The following is a 20340-nucleotide window of genomic DNA, read 5'->3' as shown; positions in this document are numbered from 1 at the left end:
GTAAGATTACAGTACAGCTGTTGAATGACACCAACATGGTTTAGTTATTCATTCATTTTCTATGTCTCTTATCCTCACTAGGGTGGGGGTATGCTGGAGCCTGATTTGGGGCGAGAGGCGGGGTACACCCTGGACCGGTGGCCAGCCAATCCCAGGGCACATACAGTACATCCGGAAAGTATTCACAGCGCTTCACTTTTTCCACATTTTGTCAAGTTACAGCCTCATTCCAAATTGTATTAATTTAATCTCTTACCTCAAAATACTCCATTATGACAATGTGAAAAAGTATTTTTTTTACTTTTTTGAATTTATTAAAAATAGAAAACAAAAAATCACATTTACATAAGTAGTCACAGCCTTTGCCATGAAGCTCAAAATTGAGCTCAGGTGCATCTTTTTTCCACTGATCATCCTTGAGATCTTTCTACAGCGTAATTGGAGTCCACCTGCAGTAAATTCAGTTGATTGGACATGATTTGGAAAATATAATAACTGTCTATATAAGGTCCCACAATATTTTCATCCAGGATATCTCTATATATTGCTGCATTCATTTTTCCTTCTATCCTGACTAGTCGAATAATGGGGGCCACTGTGCTCATTGGGACCTTCAAAGCAGCAGAAATGTTTCTGTATCCTTCCCCAGATTTGTGCCTCAAGACAATCCTGTCTCGCAGGTCTACAGACAGTTCTTTTGACTTCATGCTTGGCGTTTGTGCTCTGACATGCACAGTCAACTGTGGGACCTTATATAGACAGTTATTGTATTTCCAAATCATGTCCAATCAACTGAATTTACTGCAGGTGGACTCCAATTGAGCTGTAGAAAGATCTGTGAATACTTATGTAAATGTGATTTTTTTGGTTTTCTATTTTTAATATATTCAAAACATGAATGTAACATGACAAAATGTAGAAAAAGTGAAGCGCTGTGAATACTTTCCGGATGCACTGTACCTTCATGGAGACAAACGTGTGACGTCTCATGTAAGGTTAGTTGTTGTGACCTTTGACCCGTACTGTGCACTTTGCTTCCTCTGTCTTTCTTGTGGTTGGTTCAGGACTGAGCGATGACATCCTAGAGACTCATTTGGATCTCGACGTGGACCCCATGCTGTACGACTCTGCTGCAAACTCAGACGAGGATGTCGTGTACTCCAGCAGCCCTTTCACTGACTCTCAACTGTTGGACGTATCTTTGCTGCCGCCCGCTCTCTGACATCCCTGCTTTGGACATGGAGGATTGTCCTTGTCTTCAATTGCTGCTTGGAACCCCAGCCAAGCCCGCCTCACCCATGTGTGTGATGAAATGGCATTGTGTATATTATGCAATAAAAAATAAGTCAACTAAAGAGACCCACTCCAAAGGGCTGGCCTCTATGTGGTTTATATACGGTATGAATATATGGGTTGGTCAAGTAGTTCAAGGTGGAGGACAGCTGGGCTATGGTGGGTCCCGTGCCTGTATCTAGTGCGGTTAAAATAGAAGGGTGACCGAGCCAGAACCATGCCGAGGGCAAAGGAGTAGCCCCAAGGAAACCCCTCACCCCCTCCACACCCAATTGTAGACCAGCCCCCAAGGTTCCTAACGCAGCAGGGAGGATACTTAATAGGTATCATAGCTACATGACAACCTTCCCTCAATCGTTGGAACAAAGTGACAATTTGAAATCACTGCAGTACTGCCATAACGCCACTAGGTGACAGCATTGCTCCGCTAACACCCTCATAACTCCGAGTTAACTCCCAAGACCCAAAGTTTCCACCGTTTTGGGAAATGTGGTGCGTAAATCCGTGTAAAAATTGGCCATGAAGCTCAAGCATGCGACGAAACGATGAACATGCACACTGTAAGAAGGCGAATAGATGTTACACGCATTATTTTCATGATTTCTGCTTTTCCATCAACTATTTGTTTTTAGTAGAGATGGTGAAATGAGCCCGAAGCCTCGAAGTGTGTCAAGTCTTCCTGAGTCACACTGCTTCCAAATGGTGACCATTTCATCACGTGACCGCTGACGTCATGAGCATCTTATGTCACAGCGCGCATTGAAACGGACTGGTTATTTTGGCGCTAACTTGTGCATATAATGACCACCAAGCAATTGAACTGTTAATGACATGAACTAATTAAAGCATTTTTGTTTGTAATGGCGATCTGTCTTTCACTCGTTGTAGCGAGATTGCTTTGCCTTCCTTCTTCCACCAGATGTCGCTAATATTGCCTTTGACGGAGACAACGCTCCCAATGTGTTCCGGGACAATGTGAAGGACAACAAAGCTCAAGTTTTCATCTTCCGAGTACACTCGGACGTTAGGAACACACCATTTCCAGCACATGCATATTTCAACTGCTAAACACATTGCTAGACAGTAGAGTGGGATGAATGCCAATAGTGAACTTTTACTGCAACTATGAAGGATGGCCATCTTGAATTGGATGTATAAGTGTTGGATTATTTACCGGTAAATTTTGTAAAGTGGACTGACATGTTGCTACATGTTTCTGGCCTGAAAGGGCCAGCCTTAAAGGGCCAGCCTTAAAGGGCCAGCCTTAAAGGCCCAGCTTAAAGGGCCAGCCTTAGAGGGTCAGCTTTAAAGGGCCAGCTTAAAGGGCCAGCCTTATAGGGCCAGCTTAAAGGGCCAGCCTTAGAGGGCCAGCCTTAAAGGGCAAGCCTTAAAGGGCCAGCCTTAGAGGGCCAGCCTTAGAGGGCCAGCTTAAAGGGCCAGCCTTAGAGGGCCAGCTTAAAGGGCCAGCCTTAAGGGGCCAGCTTAAAGGGCCAGCCTTAAAGGGCCAGCCTTAAAGGGCCAGCCTTAAAGGGCCAGCTTAAAGGGCCAGCCTTAAAGGGCCAGCTTAAAGGGCCAGCCTTAAAGGGCCAGCCTTAAAGGGCCAGCTTAAAGGGCCAGCCTTAAAGGGCCAGCTTAAAGGGCCAGCCTTAAAGGGCAAGCCTTAAAGGGCCAGCCTTAAAGGGCCAGCCTTAGAGGGCCAGCTTAAAGGGCCAGCCTTAGAGGGCCAGCTTAAAGGGCCAGCCTTAAGGGGCCAGCTTAAAGGGCCAGCCTTAAAGGGCCAGCCTTAAAGGGCCAGTCCTAAAGGGCCAGCCTTAGAGGGCCAGCCTTAAAGGGCCAGCTTAAAGGGCCAGCCTTAAAGGGCCAGCTTAAAGGGCCAGCCTTAAAGGGCCAGCTTAAAGGGCCAGCCTTAAAGGGCCAGCCTTAGAGGGCCAGCTTAAAGGGCCAGCCTTAAAGGGCCAGCTTAAAGGGCCAGCCTTAGAGGGCCAGCTTAAAGGGCCAGCCTTAAAGGGCCAGCTTAAAGGGCCAGCCTTAGAGGGCCAGCTTAAAGGGCCAGCCTTAAAGGGCCAGCTTAAAGGGCCAGCCTTAGAGGGCCAGCCTTAAGGGGCCAGCTTAAAGGGCCAGCTTAAAGGGCCAGCCTTAGATGGCCAGCTTAAAGGGCCAGCCTTAGAGGGCCAGCTTAAAGGGCCAGCCTTAAGGGGCCAGCTTAAAGGGCCAGCCTTAAAGGGCCAGCCTTAAAGGGCCAGCTTAAAGGGCCAGCCTTAGAGGGCCAGCCTTAAGGGGACAGCTTAAAGGGCCAGCTTAAAGGGCCAGCCTTAGATGGCCAGCTTAAAGGGCCAGCCTTAGAGGGCCAGCTTAAAGGGCCAGCCTTAAGGGGCCAGCTTAAAGGGCCAGCCTTAAAGGGCCAGCCTTAAAGGGCCAGCCTTAAAGGGCCAGCCTTAGAGGGCCAGCCTTAAAGGGCCAGCCTTAGAGCGCCAGCTTAAAGGGCCAGCCTTAAAGGGCCAGCCTTAGAGGGCCAGCCTTAGAGGGCCAGCTTAAAGGGCCAGCCTTAAAGGGCCAGCCTTAAAGGGCCAGCTTTAAAGGGCCAGCCATAAAGGGCCAGCTTAAAGGGCCAGCCTTAAAGGGCCAGCCTTAAAGGGCCAGCCTTAAAGGGCCAGCCTTAGAGGGCCAGCTTAAAGGGCCAGCCTTAGAGGGCCAGCTTAAAGGGCCAGCCTTAAGGGGCCAGCTTAAAGGGCCAGCCTTAGAGGGCCAGCTTTACAGGGCCAGCTTAAAGGGCCAGCCTTAAGGGGCCAGCTTAAAGGGCCAGCCTTAAAGGGCCAGCTTAAAGGGCCAGCTTAAAGGGCCAGCCTTAAAGGGCCAGCTTAAAGGGCCAGCCTTAAAGGGCCAGCCTTAAAGGGCCAGCTTAAAGGGCCAGCCTTAAAGGGCCAGCTTAAAGGGCCAGCCTAAAGGGCCAGCCTTAGAGGGCCAGCTTAAAGGGCCAGCCTTAAGGGGCCAGCTTAAAGGGCCAGCCTTAAAGGGCCAGCCTTAAAGGGCCAGTCTTAAAGGGCCAGCCTTAGAGGGCCAGCCTTAAAGGGCCAGCTTAAAGGGCCAGCCTTAGAGGGCCAGCTTAAAGGGCCAGCCTTAAGGGGCCAGCTTAAAGGGCCAGCCTTAAAGGGCCAGCTTAAAGGGCCAGCCTTAAAGGGCCAGCCTTAAAGGGCCAGCTTAAAGGGCCAGCCTTAAAGGGCCAGCTTAAAGGGCCAGCCTTAAAGGGCAAGCCTTAAAGGGCCAGCCTTAAAGGGCCAGCCTTAGAGGGCCAGCTTAAAGGGCCAGCCTTAGAGGGCCAGCTTAAACAGCCAGCCTTAGAGGGCCAGCTTAAACAGCCAGCCTTAAGGGGCCAGCTTAAAGGGCCAGCCTTAAAGGGCCAGCCTTAAAGGGCCAGTCTTAAAGGGCCAGCCTTAGAGGACCAGCCTTAAAGGGCCAGCTTAAAGGGCCAGCTTAAAGGGCCAGCCTTAAGGGGGAGGGCTTAAAGGGCCAGCCTTAAAGGGCCTGCCTTAAAGGGCCAGCTTTAAAGGGCCAGCTTAAAGGGCCAGCCTTAAAGGGCCAGCCTTAAAGGGCCAGCTTAAAGGGCCAGCCTTAAGGGGCCAGCTTAAAGGGCCAGCCTTAAAGGGCCAGCCTTAGAGGGCCAGCTTAAAGGGCCAGCCTTAGAGGGCCTGCTTAAAGGGCCAGCCTTAAGGGGCCAGCTTAAAGGGCCAGCCTTAAAGGGCCAGCCTTAAAGGGCCAGCTTAAAGGGCCAGCCTTAAAGGGCCAGCTTAAAGGGCCAGCCTTAAAGGGCCAGCTTAAAGGGCCGGCCTTAAAGGGCCAGCCTTAAGGGGCCAGCTTAAAGGGCCAGCCTTAGAGGGCCAGCTTAAAGGGCCAGCCTTAAGGGGCCAGCTTAAAGGGCCAGCCTTAAAGGGCAAGCCTTAAAGGGCCAGCCTTAGAGGGCCAGCTTAAAGGGCCAGCCTTAGAGGGCCAGCTTAAAGGGCCAGCCTTAAGGGGCCAGCTTAAAGGGCCAGCCTCAAAGGGCCAGCCTTAAAGGGCCAGCTTAAAGGGCCAGCCTCAAAGGGCCAGCCTTAAAGGGCCAGCTTAAAGGGCCAGCCTTAAAGGGCCAGCTTAAAGGGCCAGCCTTAAAGGGCCAGCCTTAAAGGGCCAGCTTAAAGGGCCAGCTTTAATGGGCCAGCTTAAAGGGCCAGCCTTAAAGGGCCAGCCTTAAAGGGCCAGCCTTAAAGGGCCAGCCTTAAGGGGCCAGCTTAAAGGGCCAGCCTTAGAGGGCCATCTTAAAGGGCCAGCCTTAAGGGGCCAGCTTAAAGGGCCAGCCTTAAAGGGCAAGCCTTAAAGGGCCAGCCTTAGAGGGCCAGCTTAAAGGGCCAGCCTTAGAGGGCCAGCTTAAAGGGCCAGCCTTAAGGGGCCAGCCTTAAAGGGCCAGCCTTAAAGGGCCAGCCTTAAGGGACCAGCTTAAAGGGCCAGCCTTAAAGGGCCAGTCTTAAAGGGCCAGCCTTAGAGGGCCAGCCTTAAAGGGCCAGCTTAAAGGGCCAGCCTTAAAGGGCCAGCTTAAAAGGCCAGCCTTAAAGGGCCAGCTTAAAGGGCCAGCCTTAGATGGCCAGCCTTAAGGGGCCAACTTAAAGGGCCAGCCTCAAAGGGCCAGCCTTAAAGGGCCAGCCTTAAAGGGCCAGCCTTAAAGGGCCAGCCTTAAAGGGCCAGCCTTAAAGGGCCAGCTTAAAGGGCCAGCTTAAAGGGCCAGCCTTAGAGGGCCAGCTTAAAGGGCCAGCCTTAAGGGGCCAGCTTAAAGGGCCAGCCTTAAAGGGCAAGCCTTAAAGGGCCAGCCTTAGAGGGCCAGCCTTAGAGGGCCAGCTTAAAGGGCCAGCCTTAGAGGGCCAGCTTAAAGGGCCAGCCTTAAGGGGCCAGCTTAAAGGGCCAGCCTCAAAGGGCCAGCCTTAAAGGGCCAGCTTAAAGGGCCAGCCTTAAAGGGCCAGCTTAAAGGGCCAGCCTTAAAGGGCCAGCTTAAAGGGCCAGCCTTAAAGGGCAAGCCTTAAAGGGCCAGCCTTAAAGGGCCAGCCTTAAAGGGCCAGCTTAAAGGGCCAGCCTTAAAGGGCCAGCCTTAAAGGGCCAGCTTAAAGGGCCAGCCTTAAAGGGCCAGCTTAAAGGGCCAGCCTTAGAGGGCCAGCTTAAAGGGCCAGCCTTAAGGGGCCAGCTTAAAGGGCCAGCCTTAAAGGGCCAGCCTTAAAGGGCCAGTCTTAAAGGGCCAGCCTTAGAGGGCCAGCCTTAAAGGGCCAGCTTAAAGGGCCAGCCTTAGAGGGCCAGCTTAAAGGGCCAGCCTTAAGGGGCCAGCTTAAAGGGCCAGCCTTAAAGGGCCAGCTTAAAGGGCCAGCCTTAAAGGGCCAGCCTTAAAGGGCCAGCTTAAAGGGCCAGCCTTAAAGGGCCAGCTTAAAGGGCCAGCCTTAAAGGGCAAGCCTTAAAGGGCCAGCCTTAAAGGGCCAGCCTTAGAGGGCCAGCTTAAAGGGCCAGCCTTAGAGGGCCAGCTTAAACAGCCAGCCTTAAGGGGCCAGCTTAAAGGGCCAGCCTTAAAGGGCCAGCCTTAAAGGGCCAGTCTTAAAGGGCCAGCCTTAGAGGACCAGCCTTAAAGGGCCAACTTAAAGGGCCAGCTTAAAGGGCCAGCCTTAAGGGGGAGGGCTTAAAGGGCCAGCCTTAAAGGGCCTGCCTTAAAGGGCCAGCTTTAAAGGGCCAGCTTAAAGGGCCAGCCTTAAAGGGCCAGCCTTAAAGGGCCAGCTTAAAGGGCCAGCCTTAAGGGGCCAGCTTAAAGGGCCAGCCTTAAAGGGCAAGCCTTAAAGGGCCAGCCTTAGAGGGCCAGCTTAAAGGGCCAGCCTTAGAGGGCCTGCTTAAAGGGCCAGCCTTAAGGGGCCAGCTTAAAGGGCCAGCCTTAAAGGGCCAGCCTTAAAGGGCCAGCTTAAAGGGCCAGCCTTAAAGGGCCAGCTTAAAGGGCCAGCCTTAAAGGGCCAGCTTAAAGGGCCGGCCTTAAAGGGCCAGCCTTAAGGGGCCAGCTTAAAGGGCCAGCTTAAAGGGCCAGCCTTAGAGGGCCAGCTTAAAGGGCCAGCCTTAAGGGGCCAGCTTAAAGGGCCAGCCTTAAAGGGCAAGCCTTAAAGGGCCAGCCTTAGAGGGCCAGCTTAAAGGGCCAGCCTTAGAGGGCCAGCTTAAAGGGCCAGCCTTAAGGGGCCAGCTTAAAGGGCCAGCCTCAAAGGGCCAGCCTTAAAGGGCCAGCTTAAAGGGCCAGCCTTAAAGGGCCAGCTTAAAGGGCCAGCCTTAAAGGGCTACCTTAAAGGGCCAGCTTAAAGGGCCAGCTTTAAAGGGCCAGCTTAAAGGGCCAGCCTTAAAGGGCAAGCCTTAAAGGGCCAGCCTTAAAGGGCCAGCCTTAGAGGGCCAGCTTAAAGGGCCAGCCTTAGAGGGCCAGCTTAAAGGGCCAGCCTTAAGGGGCCAGCTTAAAGGGCCAGCCTTAAAGGGCCAGCCTTAAAGGGCCAGTCTTAAAGGGCCAGCCTTAGAGGGCCAGCCTTAAAGGGCCAGCCTTAAAGGGCCAGCCTTAAAGGGCCAGCCTTAGAGGGCCAGCCTTAAAGGGCCAGCTTTAAAGGGCCAGTCTTAAAGGGCCAGCCTTAGAGGGCCAGCCTTAAAGGGCCATCTTAAAGGGCCAGCCTTAAAGGGCCAGCTTAAAGGGCCGGCCTTAAAGGGCCAGCCTTAAAGGGCCAGCTTAAAGGGCCAGCCTTAAAGGGCCAGCTTAAAGGGCCAGCCTTAGAGGGCCAGCCTTAAGGGGCCAGCTTAAAGGGCCAGCCTTAAAGGGCCAGCCTTAGAGGGCCAGCTTAAAGGGCCAGCCTTAGAGGGCCAGCCTTAAGGGGCCAGCTTAAAGGGCCAGCCTTAAAGGGCCAGCCTTAGATGGCCAGCTTAAAGGGCCAGCCTTAGAGGGCCAGCTTAAAGGGCAAGCCTTAAGGGGCCAGCTTAAAGGGCCAGCCTTAAAGGGCCAGCCTTAAAGGGCCAGTCTTAAAGGGCCAGCCTTAGAGGGCCAGCTTTAAAGGGCCAGCTTAAAGGGCCAGCCTTAAAGGGCCAGCCTTAAAGGGCCAGGTTAAAGGGCCAGCCTTAGAGGGCAAGCCTTAAGGGGCCAGCTTAAAGGGCCAGCCTTATAGGGCCAGCCTTAAAGGGCCAGCTTAAAGGGCCAGCCTTAAAGGGCCAGCTTAAAGGGCCAGCCTTAAAGGGCCAGCCTTAGAGGGCCAGCTTAAAGGGCCAGCCTTAGAGGGCCAGCTTAAAGGGCCAGTCTTAAGGGACCAGCTTAAAGGGCCAGCCTTAAAGGGCCAGTCTTAAAGGGCAAGCCTTAGAGGGCCAGCCTTAAAGGGCCAGCTTAAAGGGCCAGCCTTAAAGGGCCAGCTTAAAGGGCCAGCCTTAAGGGGCCAGCTTAAAGGTCCAGCCTTAAAGGGCAAGCCTTAAAGGGCCAGCCTTAGAATGCCAGCCTTAGAGGGCCAGCTTAAAGGGCCAGCCTTAGAGGGCCAGCTTAAAGGGCCAGCCTTAAGGGGCCAGCTTAAAGGGCCAGCCTCAAAGGGCCAGCCTTAAAGGGCCAGCCTTAAAGGGCCAGCTTAAAGGGCCAGCCTTAAAGGGCCAGCTTAAAGGGCCAGCCTTAAAGGGCCAGCCTTAAAGGGCCAGCTTAAAGGGCCAGCCTTAAAGGGCCAGCTTAAAGGGCCAGCCTTAAAGGGCCAGCCTTAGAGGGCCAGCTTAAAGGGCCAGCCTTAGAGGGCCAGCTTAAAGGGCCAGCCTTAAGGGACCAGCTTAAAGGGCCAGCCTTAAAGGGCCAGCCTTAAAGGGCCAGCTTAAAGGGCCAGCTTAAAGGGCCAGCCTTAGAGGGCCAGCTTAAAGGGCCAGCCTTAAAGGGCCAGCTTAAAGGGCCAGCCTTAAAGGGCAAGCCTTAAAGGGCCAGCCTTAGAGGGCCAGCCTTAGAGGGCCAGCTTAAAGGGCCAGCCTTAGAGGGCCAGCTTAAAGGGCCAGCCTTAGAGGGCCAGCTTAAAGGGCCAGCCTCAAAGGGCCAGCCTTAAAGGGCCAGCCTTAAAGGGCCAGCCTTAAAGGGCCAGCTTAAAGGGCCAGCTTAAAGGGCCAGCCTTAAAGGGCCAGCCTTAAAGGGCCAGCTTAAAGGGCCAGCCTTAAAGGGCCAGCTTAAAGGGCCAGCCTTAAAGGGCCAGCTTAAAGGGCCGGCCTTAAAGGGCCAGCCTTAAGGGGCCAGCTTAGAGGGCCAGCTTAAAGGGCCAGCCTTAGAGGGCCAGCTTAAAGGGCCAGCCTTAAGGGGCCAGCTTAAAGGGCCAGCCTTAAAGGGCAAGCCTTAAAGGGCCAGCCTTAGAGGGCCAGCTTAAAGGGCCAGCCTTAGAGGGCCAGCTTAAAGGGCCAGCCTTAAGGGGCCATCTTAAAGGGCCAGCCTCAAAGGGCCAGCCTTAAAGGGCCAGCCTCGAAGGGCCAGCCTTAAAGGGCCAGCTTAAAGGGCCAGCCTTAAAGGGCCAGCTTAAAGGGCCAGCCTTAAAGGGCCAGCCTTAAAGGGCCAGCTTAAAGGGCCAGCTTTAAAGGGCCAGCTTAAAGGGCCAGCCTTAAAGGGCCAGCCTTAAAGGGCCAGCCTTAAAGGGCCAGCCTTAGAGGGCCAGCTTAAAGGGCCAGCCTTAAGGGGCCACCTTAAAGGGCCAGCTTAAAGGGCCAGCCTTAGAGGGCCAGCTTAAAGGGCCAGCTTAAAGGGCCAGCCTTAAAGGGCAAGCCTTAAAGGGCCAGCCTTAGAGGGCCAGCTTAAAGGGCCAGCCTTAGAGGGCCAGCTTAAAGGGCCAGCCTTAAGGGGCCAGCCTTAAAGGGCCAGCCTTAAAGGGCCAGCCTTAAGGGACCAGCTTAAAGGGCCAGCCTTAAAGGGCCAGTCTTAAAGGGCCAGCCTTAGAGGGCCAGCCTTAAAGGGCCAGCTTAAAGGGCCAGCCTTAAAGGGCCAGCTTAAAAGGCCAGCCTTAAAGGGCCAGCTTAAAGGGCCAGCCTTAGATGGCCAGCCTTAAGGGGCCAACTTAAAGGGCCAGCCTTAAAGGGCCAGCCTTAAAGGGCCAGCCTTAAAGGGCCAGCCTTAAAGGGCCAGCCTTAAAGGGCCAGCCTTAAAGGGCCAGCTTAAAGGGCCAGCTTAAAGGGCCAGCCTTAGAGGGCCAGCTTAAAGGGCCAGCCTTAAGGGGCCAGCTTAAAGGGCCAGCCTTAAAGGGCAAGCCTTAAAGGGCCAGCCTTAGAGGGCCAGCCTTAGAGGGCCAGCTTAAAGGGCCAGCCTTAGAGGGCCAGCTTAAAGGGCCAGCCTTAAGGGGCCAGCTTAAAGGGCCAGCCTCAAAGGGCCAGCCTTAAAGGGCCAGCTTAAAGGGCCAGCCTTAAAGGGCCAGCTTAAAGGGCCAGCCTTAAAGGGCCAGCCTTAAAGGGCCAGCTTAAAGGGCCAGCCTTAAAGGGCAAGCCTTAAAGGGCCAGCCTTAAAGGGCCAGCCTTAAAGGGCCAGCTTAAAGGGCCAGCCTTAAAGGGCCAGCCTTAAAGGGCCAGCTTAAAGGGCCAGCCTTAAAGGGCCAGCTTAAAGGGCCAGCCTTAGAGGGCCAGCTTAAAGGGCCAGCCTTAAGGGGCCAGCTTAAAGGGCCAGCCTTAAAGGGCCAGCCTTAAAGGGCCAGTCTTAAAGGGCCAGCCTTAGAGGGCCAGCCTTAAAGGGCCAGCTTAAAGGGCCAGCCTTAGAGGGCCAGCTTAAAGGGCCAGCCTTAAGGGGCCAGCTTAAAGGGCCAGCCTTAAAGGGCCAGCTTAAAGGGCCAGCCTTAAAGGGCCAGCCTTAAAGGGCCAGCTTAAAGGGCCAGCCTTAAAGGGCCAGCTTAAAGGGCCAGCCTTAAAGGGCAATCCTTAAAGGGCCAGCCTTAAAGGGCCAGCCTTAGAGGGCCAGCTTAAAGGGCCAGCCTTAGAGGGCCAGCTTAAACAGCCAGCCTTAAGGGGCCAGCTTAAAGGGCCAGCCTTAAAGGGCCAGCCTTAAAGGGCCAGTCTTAAAGGGCCAGCCTTAGAGGACCAGCCTTAAAGGGCCAGCTTAAAGGGCCAGCTTAAAGGGCCAGCCTTAAGGGGGAGGGCTTAAAGGGCCAGCCTTAAAGGGCCTGCCTTAAAGGGCCAGCTTTAAAGGGCCAGCTTAAAGGGCCAGCCTTAAAGGGCCAGCCTTAAAGGGCCAGCTTAAAGGGCCTGCCTTAAGGGACCAGCTTAAAGGGCCAGCCTTAAAGGGCAAGCCTTAAAGGGCCAGCCTTAGAGGACCAGCTTAAAGGGCCAGCCTTAGAGGGCCTGCTTAAAGGGCCAGCCTTAAGGGGCCAGCTTAAAGGGCCAGCCTTAAAGGGCCAGCCTTAAAGGGCCAGCTTAAAGGGCCAGCCTTAAAGGGCCAGCTTAAAGGGCCAGCCTTAAAGGGCCAGCTTAAAGGGCCGGCCTTAAAGGGCCAGCCTTAAGGGGCCAGCTTAAAGGGCCAGCTTAAAGGGCCAGCCTTAGAGGGCCAGCTTAAAGGGCCAGCCTTAAGGGGCCAGCTTAAAGGGCCAGCCTTAAAGGGCAAGCCTTAAAGGGCCAGCCTTAGAGGGCCAGCTTAAAGGGCCAGCCTTAGAGGGCCAGCTTAAAGGGCCAGCCTTAAGGGGCCAGCTTAAAGGGCCAGCCTCAAAGGGCCAGCCTTAAAGGGCCAGCTTAAAGGGCCAGCCTTAAAGGGCCAGCTTAAAGGGCCAGCCTTAAAGGGCCAGCCTTAAAGGGCCAGCTTAAAGGGCCAGCTTTAAAAGGCCAGCTTAAAGGGCCAGCCTTAAAGGGCAAGCCTTAAAGGGCCAGCCTTAAAGGGCCAGCCTTAGAGGGCCAGCTTAAAGGGCCAGCCTTAGAGGGCCAGCTTAAAGGGCCAGCCTTAAGGGGCCAGCTTAAAGGGCCAGCCTTAAAGGGCCAGTCTTAAAGGGCCAGCCTTAAAGGGCCAGCCTTAGAGGGCCAGCCTTAAAGGGCCAGCCTTAAAGGGCCAGCCTTAAAGGGCCAGCCTTAGAGGGCCAGCCTTAAAGGGCCAGCTTTAAAGGGCCAGTCTTAAAGGGCCAGCCTTAGAGGGCCAGCCTTAAAGGGCCAGCTTAAAGGGCCAGCCTTAAAGGGCCAGCTTAAAGGGCCGGCCTTAAAGGGCCAGCCTTAAAGGGCCAGCTTAAAGGGCCAGCCTTAAAGGGCCAGCTTAAAGGGCCAGCCTTAGAGGGCCAGCCTTAAGGGGCCAGCTTAAAGGGCCAGCCTTAAAGGGCCAGCCTTAGAGGGCCAGCTTAAAGGGCCAGCCTTAGAGGGCCAGCCTTAAGGGGCCAGCTTAAAGGGCCAGCCTTAAAGGGCCAGCCTTAGATGGCCAGCTTAAAGGGCCAGCCTTAGAGGGCCAGCTTAAAGGGCAAGCCTTAAGGGGCCAGCTTAAAGGGCCAGCCTTAAAGGGCCAGCCTTAAAGGGCCAGTCTTAAAGGGCCAGCCTTAGAGGGCCAGCTTTAAAGGGCCAGCTTAAAGGGCCAGCCTTAAAGGGCCAGCCTTAAAGGGCCAGGTTAAAGGGCCAGCCTTAGAGGGCAAGCCTTAAGGGGCCAGCTTAAAGGGCCAGCCTTATAGGGCCAGCCTTAAAGGGCCAGCTTAAAGGGCCAGCCTTAAAGGGCCAGCTTAAAGGGCCAGCCTTAAAGGGCCAGCCTTAGAGGGCCAGCTTAAAGGGCCAGCCTTAGAGGGCCAGCTTAAAGGGCCAGCCTTAAGGGACCAGCTTAAAGGGCCAGCCTTAAAGGGCCAGTCTTAAAGGGCCAGCCTTAGAGGGCCAGCCTTAAAGGGCCAGCTTAAAGGGCCAGCCTTAAAGGGCCAGCTTAAAGGGCCAGCCTTAAGGGGCCAGCTTAAAGGTCCAGCCTTAAAGGGCAAGCCTTAAAGGGCCAGCCTTAGAATGCCAGCCTTAGAGGGCCAGCTTAAAGGGCCAGCCTTAGAGGGCCAGCTTAAAGGGCCAGCCTTAAGGGGCCAGCTTAAAGGGCCAGCCTCAAAGGGCCAGCCTTAAAGGGCCAGCCTTAAAGGGCCAGCTTAAAGGGCCAGCCTTAAAGGGCCAGCTTAAAGGGCCAGCCTTAAAGGGCCAGCCTTAAAGGGCCAGCTTAAAGGGCCAGCCTTAAAGGGCCAGCTTAAAGGGCCAGCCTTAAAGGGCCAGCCTTAGAGGGCCAGCTTAAAGGGCCAGCCTTAGAGGGCCAGCTTAAAGGGCCAGCCTTAAGGGACCAGCTTAAAGGGCCAGCCTTAAAGGGCCAGCTTAAAGGGCCAGCCTTAGAGGGCCAGCTTAAAGGGCCAGCCTTAAGGGGCCAGCTTAAAGGGCCAGCCTTAAAGGGCCAGCCTTAAAGGGCCAGTCTTAAAGGGCCAGCCTTAGAGGGCCAGCCTTAAAGGGCCAGCTTAAAGGGCCAGCCTTAGAGGGCCAGCTTAAAGGGCCAGCCTTAAGGGGCCAGCTTAAAGGGCCAGCCTTAAAGGGCCAGCTTAAAGGGCCAGCCTTAAAGGGCCAGCCTTAAAGGGCCAGCTTAAAGGGCCAGCCTTAAAGGGCCAGCTTAAAGGGCCAGCCTTAAAGGGCAAGCCTTAAAGGGCCAGCCTTAAAGGGCCAGCCTTAGAGGGCCAGCTTAAAGGGCCAGCCTTAGAGGGCCAGCTTAAACGGCCAGCCTTAAGGGGCCAGCTTAAAGGGCCAGCCTTAAAGGGCCAGCCTTAAAGGGCCAGTCTTAAAGGGCCAGCCTTAGAGGACCAGCCTTAAAGGGCCAGCTTAAAGGGCCAGCTTAAAGGGCCAGCCTTAAGGGGGAGGGCTTAAAGGGCCAGCCTTAAAGGGCCTGCCTTAAAGGGCCAGCTTTAAAGGGCCAGCTTAAAGGGCCAGCCTTAAAGGGCCAGCCTTAAAGGGCCAGCTTAAAGGGCCAGCCTTAAGGGGCCAGCTTAAAGGGCCAGCCTTAAAGGGCAAGCCTTAAAGGGCCAGCCTTAGAGGGCCAGCTTAAAGGGCCAGCCTTAGAGGGCCTGCTTAAAGGGCCAGCCTTAAGGGGCCAGCTTAAAGGGCCAGCCTTAAAGGGCCAGCCTTAAAGGGCCAGCTTAAAGGGCCAGCCTTAAAGGGCCAGCTTAAAGGGCCAGCCTTAAAGGGCCAGCTTAAAGGGCCGGCCTTAAAGGGCCAGCCTTAAGGGGCCAGCTTAAAGGGCCAGCTTAAAGGGCCAGCCTTAGAGGGCCAGCTTAAAGGGCCAGCCTTAAGGGGCCAGCTTAAAGGGCCAGCCTTAAAGGGCAAGCCTTAAAGGGCCAGCCTTAGAGGGCCAGCTTAAAGGGCCAGCCTTAGAGGGCCAGCTTAAAGGGCCAGCCTTAAGGGGCCAGCTTAAAGGGCCAGCCTCAAAGGGCCAGCCTTAAAGGGCCAGCTTAAAGGGCCAGCCTTAAAGGGCCAGCTTAAAGGGCCAGCCTTAAAGGGCTACCTTAAAGGGCCAGCTTAAAGGGCCAGCTTTAAAGGGCCAGCTTAAAGGGCCAGCCTTAAAGGGCAAGCCTTAAAGGGCCAGCCTTAAAGGGCCAGCCTTAGAGGGCCAGCTTAAAGGGCCAGCCTTAGAGGGCCAGCTTAAAGGGCCAGCCTTAAGGGGCCAGCTTAAAGGGCCAGCCTTAAAGGGCCAGCCTTAAAGGGCCAGTCTTAAAGGGCCAGCCTTAGAGGGCCAGCCTTAAAGGGCCAGCCTTAAAGGGCCAGCCTTAAAGGGCCAGCCTTAGAGGGCCAGCCTTAAAGGGCCAGCTTTAAAGGGCCAGTCTTAAAGGGCCAGCCTTAGAGGGCCAGCCTTAAAGGGCCAGCTTAAAGGGCCAGCCTTAAAGGGCCAGCTTAAAGGGCCGGCCTTAAAGGGCCAGCCTTAAAGGGCCAGCTTAAAGGGCCAGCCTTAAAGGGCCAGCTTAAAGGGCCAGCCTTAGAGGGCCAGCCTTAAGGGGCCAGCTTAAAGGGCCAGCCTTAAAGGGCCAGCCTTAGAGGGCCAGCTTAAAGGGCCAGCCTTAGAGGGCCAGCCTTAAGGGGCCAGCTTAAAGGGCCAGCCTTAAAGGGCCAGCCTTAGATGGCCAGCTTAAAGGGCCAGCCTTAGAGGGCCAGCTTAAAGGGCAAGCCTTAAGGGGCCAGCTTAAAGGGCCAGCCTTAAAGGGCCAGCCTTAAAGGGCCAGTCTTAAAGGGCCAGCCTTAGAGGGCCAGCTTTAAAGGGCCAGCTTAAAGGGCCAGCCTTAAAGGGCCAGCCTTAAAGGGCCAGGTTAAAGGGCCAGCCTTAGAGGGCAAGCCTTAAGGGGCCAGCTTAAAGGGCCAGCCTTATAGGGCCAGCCTTAAAGGGCCAGCTTAAAGGGCCAGCCTTAAAGGGCCAGCTTAAAGGGCCAGCCTTAAAGGGCCAGCCTTAGAGGGCCAGCTTAAAGGGCCAGCCTTAGAGGGCCAGCTTAAAGGGCCAGCCTTAAGGGACCAGCTTAAAGGGCCAGCCTTAAAGGGCCAGTCTTAAAGGGCCAGCCTTAGAGGGCCAGCCTTAAAGGGCCAGCTTAAAGGGCCAGCCTTAAAGGGCCAGCTTAAAGGGCCAGCCTTAAGGGGCCAGCTTAAAGGTCCAGCCTTAAAGGGCAAGCCTTAAAGGGCCAGCCTTAGAATGCCAGCCTTAGAGGGCCAGCTTAAAGGGCCAGCCTTAGAGGGCCAGCTTAAAGGGCCAGCCTTAAGGGGCCAGCTTAAAGGGCCAGCCTCAAAGGGCCAGCCTTAAAGGGCCAGCCTTAAAGGGCCAGCTTAAAGGGCCAGCCTTAAAGGGCCAGCTTAAAGGGCCAGCCTTAAAGGGCCAGCCTTAAAGGGCCAGCTTAAAGGGCCAGCCTTAAAGGGCCAGCTTAAAGGGCCAGCCTTAAAGGGCCAGCCTTAGAGGGCCAGCTTAAAGGGCCAGCCTTAGAGGGCCAGCTTAAAGGGCCAGCCTTAAGGGACCAGCTTAAAGGGCCAGCCTTAAAGGGCCAGCCTTAAAGGGCCAGCTTAAAGGGCCAGCTTAAAGGGCCAGCCTTAGAGGGCCAGCTTAAAGGGCCAGCCTTAAAGGGCCAGCTTAAAGGGCCAGCCTTAAAGGGCAAGCCTTAAAGGGCCAGCCTTAGAGGGCCAGCCTTAGAGGGCCAGCTTAAAGGGCCAGCCTTAGAGGGCCAGCTTAAAGGGCCAGCCTTAGAGGGCCAGCTTAAAGGGCCAGCCTCAAAGGGCCAGCCTTAAAGGGCCAGCCTTAAAGGGCCAGCTTAAAGGGCCAGCCTTAAAGGGCCAGCTTAAAGGGCCAGCCTTAAAGGGCCAGCCTTAAAGGGCCAGCTTAAAGGGCCAGCCTTAAAGGGCCAGCTTAAAGGGCCAGCCTTAAAGGGCCAGCTTAAAGGGCCGGCCTTAAAGGGCCAGCCTTAAGGGGCCAGCTTAAAGGGCCAGCTTAAAGGGCCAGCCTTAGAGGGCCAGCTTAAAGGGCCAGCCTTAAGGGGCCAGCTTAAAGGGCCAGCCTTAAAGGGCAAGCCTTAAAGGGCCAGCCTTAGAGGGCCAGCTTAAAGGGCCAGCCTTAGAGGGCCAGCTTAAAGGGCCAGCCTTAAGGGGCCATCTTAAAGGGCCAGCCTCAAAGGGCCAGCCTTAAAGGGCCAGCCTCAAAGGGCCAGCCTTAAAGGGCCAGCTTAAAGGGCCAGCCTTAAAGGGCCAGCTTAAAGGGCCAGCCTTAAAGGGCCAGCCTTAAAGGGCCAGCTTAAAGGGCCAGCTTTAAAGGGCCAGCTTAAAGGGCCAGCCTTAAAGGGCCAGCCTTAAAGGGCCAGCCTTAAAGGGCCAGCCTTAGAGGGCCAGCTTAAAGGGCCAGCCTTAAGGGGCCAGCTTAAAGGGCCAGCTTAAAGGGCCAGCCTTAGAGGGCCAGCTTAAAGGGCCAGCTTAAAGGGCCAGCCTTAGATGGCCAGCCTTAAGGGGCCAACTTAAAGGGCCAGCCTTAAAGGGCCAGCCTTAAAGGGCCAGCCTTAAAGGGCCAGCGTAAAGGGCCAGCTTAAAGGGCCAGCCTTAGAGGGCCAGCTTAAAGGGCCAGCCTTAAGGGGCCAGCTTAAAGGGCCAGCCTTAAAGGGCAAGCCTTAAAGGGCCAGCCTTAGAGGGCCAGCCTTAGAGGGCCAGCTTAAAGGGCCAGCCTTAGAGGGCCAGCTTAAAGGGCCAGCCTTAAGGGGCCAGCTTAAAGGGCCAGCCTCAAAGGGCCAGCCTTAAAGGGCCAGCTTAAAGGGCCAGCCTTAAAGGGCCAGCTTAAAGGGCCAGCCTTAAAGGGCCAGCCTTAAAGGGCCAGCTTAAAGGGCCAGCCTTAAAGGGCAAGCCTTAAAGGGCCAGCCTTAAAGGGCCAGCCTTAAAGGGCCAGCTTAAAGGGCCAGCCTTAAAGGGCCAGCCTTAAAGGGCCAGCTTAAAGGGCCAGCCTTAAAGGGCCAGCTTAAAGGGCCAGCCTTAGAGGGCCAGCTTAAAGGGCCAGCCTTAAGGGGCCAGCTTAAAGGGCCAGCCTTAAAGGGCCAGCCTTAAAGGGCCAGTCTTAAAGGGCCAGCCTTAGAGGGCCAGCCTTAAAGGGCCAGCTTAAAGGGCCAGCCTTAGAGGGCCAGCTTAAAGGGCCAGCCTTAAGGGGCCAGCTTAAAGGGCCAGCTTAAAGGGCCAGCCTTAAAGGGCCAGCCTTAAAGGGCCAGCTTAAAGGGCCAGCCTTAAAGGGCCAGCTTAAAGGGCCAGCCTTAAAGGGCAATCCTTAAAGGGCCAGCCTTAAAGGGCCAGCCTTAGAGGGCCAGCTTAAAGGGCCAGCCTTAGAGGGCCAGCTTAAACAGCCAGCCTTAAGGGGCCAGCTTAAAGGGCCAGCCTTAAAGGGCCAGCCTTAAAGGGCCAGTCTTAAAGGGCCAGCCTTAGAGGACCAGCCTTAAAGGGCCAGCTTAAAGGGCCAGCTTAAAGGGCCAGCCTTAAGGGGGAGGGCTTAAAGGGCCAGCCTTAAAGGGCCTGCCTTAAAGGGCCAGCTTTAAAGGGCCAGCTTAAAGGGCCAGCCTTAAAGGGCCAGCCTTAAAGGGCCAGCTTAAAGGGCCAGCCTTAAGGGACCAGCTTAAAGGGCCAGCCTTAAAGGGCAAGCCTTAAAGGGCCAGCCTTAGAGGGCCAGCTTAAAGGGCCAGCCTTAGAGGGCCTGCTTAAAGGGCCAGCCTTAAGGGGCCAGCTTAAAGGGCCAGCCTTAAAGGGCCAGCCTTAAAGGGCCAGCTTAAAGGGCCAGCCTTAAAGGGCCAGCTTAAAGGGCCAGCCTTAAAGGGCCAGCTTAAAGGGCCGGCCTTAAAGGGCCAGCCTTAAGGGGCCAGCTTAAAGGGCCAGCTTAAAGGGCCAGCCTTAGAGGGCCAGCTTAAAGGGCCAGCCTTAAGGGGCCAGCTTAAAGGGCCAGCCTTAAAGGGCAAGCCTTAAAGGGCCAGCCTTAGAGGGCCAGCTTAAAGGGCCAGCCTTAGAGGGCCAGCTTAAAGGGCCAGCCTTAAGGGGCCAGCTTAAAGGGCCAGCCTCAAAGGGCCAGCCTTAAAGGGCCAGCTTAAAGGGCCAGCCTTAAAGGGCCAGCTTAAAGGGCCAGCCTTAAAGGGCCAGCCTTAAAGGGCCAGCTTAAAGGGCCAGCTTTAAAGGGCCAGCTTAAAGGGCCAGCCTTAAAGGGCAAGCCTTAAAGGGCCAGCCTTAAAGGGCCAGCCTTAGAGGGCCAGCTTAAAGGGCCAGCCTTAGAGGGCCAGCTTAAAGGGCCAGCCTTAAGGGGCCAGCTTAAAGGGCCAGCCTTAAAGGGCCAGCCTTAAAGGGCCAGTCTTAAAGGGCCAGCCTTAGAGGGCCAGCCTTAAAGGGCCAGCCTTAAAGGGCCAGCCTTAAAGGGCCAGCCTTAGAGGGCCAGCCTTAAAGGGCCAGCTTTAAAGGGCCAGTCTTAAAGGGCCAGCCTTAGAGGGCCAGCCTTAAAGGGCCAGCTTAAAGGGCCAGCCTTAAAGGGCCAGCTTAAAGGGCCGGCCTTAAAGGGCCAGCCTTAAAGGGCCAGCTTAAAGGGCCAGCCTTAAAGGGCCAGCTTAAAGGGCCAGCCTTAGAGGGCCAGCCTTAAGGGGCCAGCTTAAAGGGCCAGCCTTAAAGGGCCAGCCTTAGAGGGCCAGCTTAAAGGGCCAGCCTTAGAGGGCCAGCCTTAAGGGGCCAGCTTAAAGGGCCAGCCTTAAAGGGCCAGCCTTAGATGGCCAGCTTAAAGGGCCAGCCTTAGAGGGCCAGCTTAAAGGGCAAGCCTTAAGGGGCCAGCTTAAAGGGCCAGCCTTAAAGGGCCAGCCTTAAAGGGCCAGTCTTAAAGGGCCAGCCTTAGAGGGCCAGCTTTAAAGGGCCAGCTTAAAGGGCCAGCCTTAAAGGGCCAGCCTTAAAGGGCCAGGTTAAAGGGCCAGCCTTAGAGGGCAAGCCTTAAGGGGCCAGCTTAAAGGGCCAGCCTTATAGGGCCAGCCTTAAAGGGCCAGCTTAAAGGGCCAGCCTTAAAGGGCCAGCTTAAAGGGCCAGCCTTAAAGGGCCAGCCTTAGAGGGCCAGCTTAAAGGGCCAGCCTTAGAGGGCCAGCTTAAAGGGCCAGCCTTAAGGGACCAGCTTAAAGGGCCAGCCTTAAAGGGCCAGTCTTAAAGGGCCAGCCTTAGAGGGCCAGCCTTAAAGGGCCAGCTTAAAGGGCCAGCCTTAAAGGGCCAGCTTAAAGGGCCAGCCTTAAGGGGCCAGCTTAAAGGTCCAGCCTTAAAGGGCAAGCCTTAAAGGGCCAGCCTTAGAATGCCAGCCTTAGAGGGCCAGCTTAAAGGGCCAGCCTTAGAGGGCCAGCTTAAAGGGCCAGCCTTAAGGGGCCAGCTTAAAGGGCCAGCCTCAAAGGGCCAGCCTTAAAGGGCCAGCCTTAAAGGGCCAGCTTAAAGGGCCAGCCTTAAAGGGCCAGCTTAAAGGGCCAGCCTTAAAGGGCCAGCCTTAAAGGGCCAGCTTAAAGGGCCAGCCTTAAAGGGCCAGCTTAAAGGGCCAGCCTTAAAGGGCCAGCCTTAGAGGGCCAGCTTAAAGGGCCAGCCTTAGAGGGCCAGCTTAAA

At 55.4% G+C, this 20340-nt stretch overlaps 1 long non-coding RNA gene across 1 annotated transcript; it reads left to right on the top strand.

Moving 5' to 3' along the window:
- Window positions 1–235: 235 nt before the first annotated feature.
- LOC144901610 (uncharacterized) lies at window positions 236–2154 on the top strand. The gene is made up of 2 exons (XR_013629657.1): window positions 236–995; window positions 1065–2154. It is a non-coding gene; the product is annotated as an uncharacterized LOC144901610 (long non-coding RNA).
- Window positions 2155–20340: the final 18186 nt, after the last annotated feature.

This window comes from Doryrhamphus excisus, linkage group LG13 (assembly GCF_037039965.1).
Source record: "Doryrhamphus excisus strain RoL-2023G ecotype Guam linkage group LG13, RoL_Dexc_Guam_v1.1, whole genome shotgun sequence".
Classification (NCBI taxonomy): domain Eukaryota; kingdom Metazoa; phylum Chordata; class Actinopteri; order Syngnathiformes; family Syngnathidae; genus Doryrhamphus; species Doryrhamphus excisus.
This window is presented reverse-complemented; position numbering and strand designations above follow the sequence as displayed.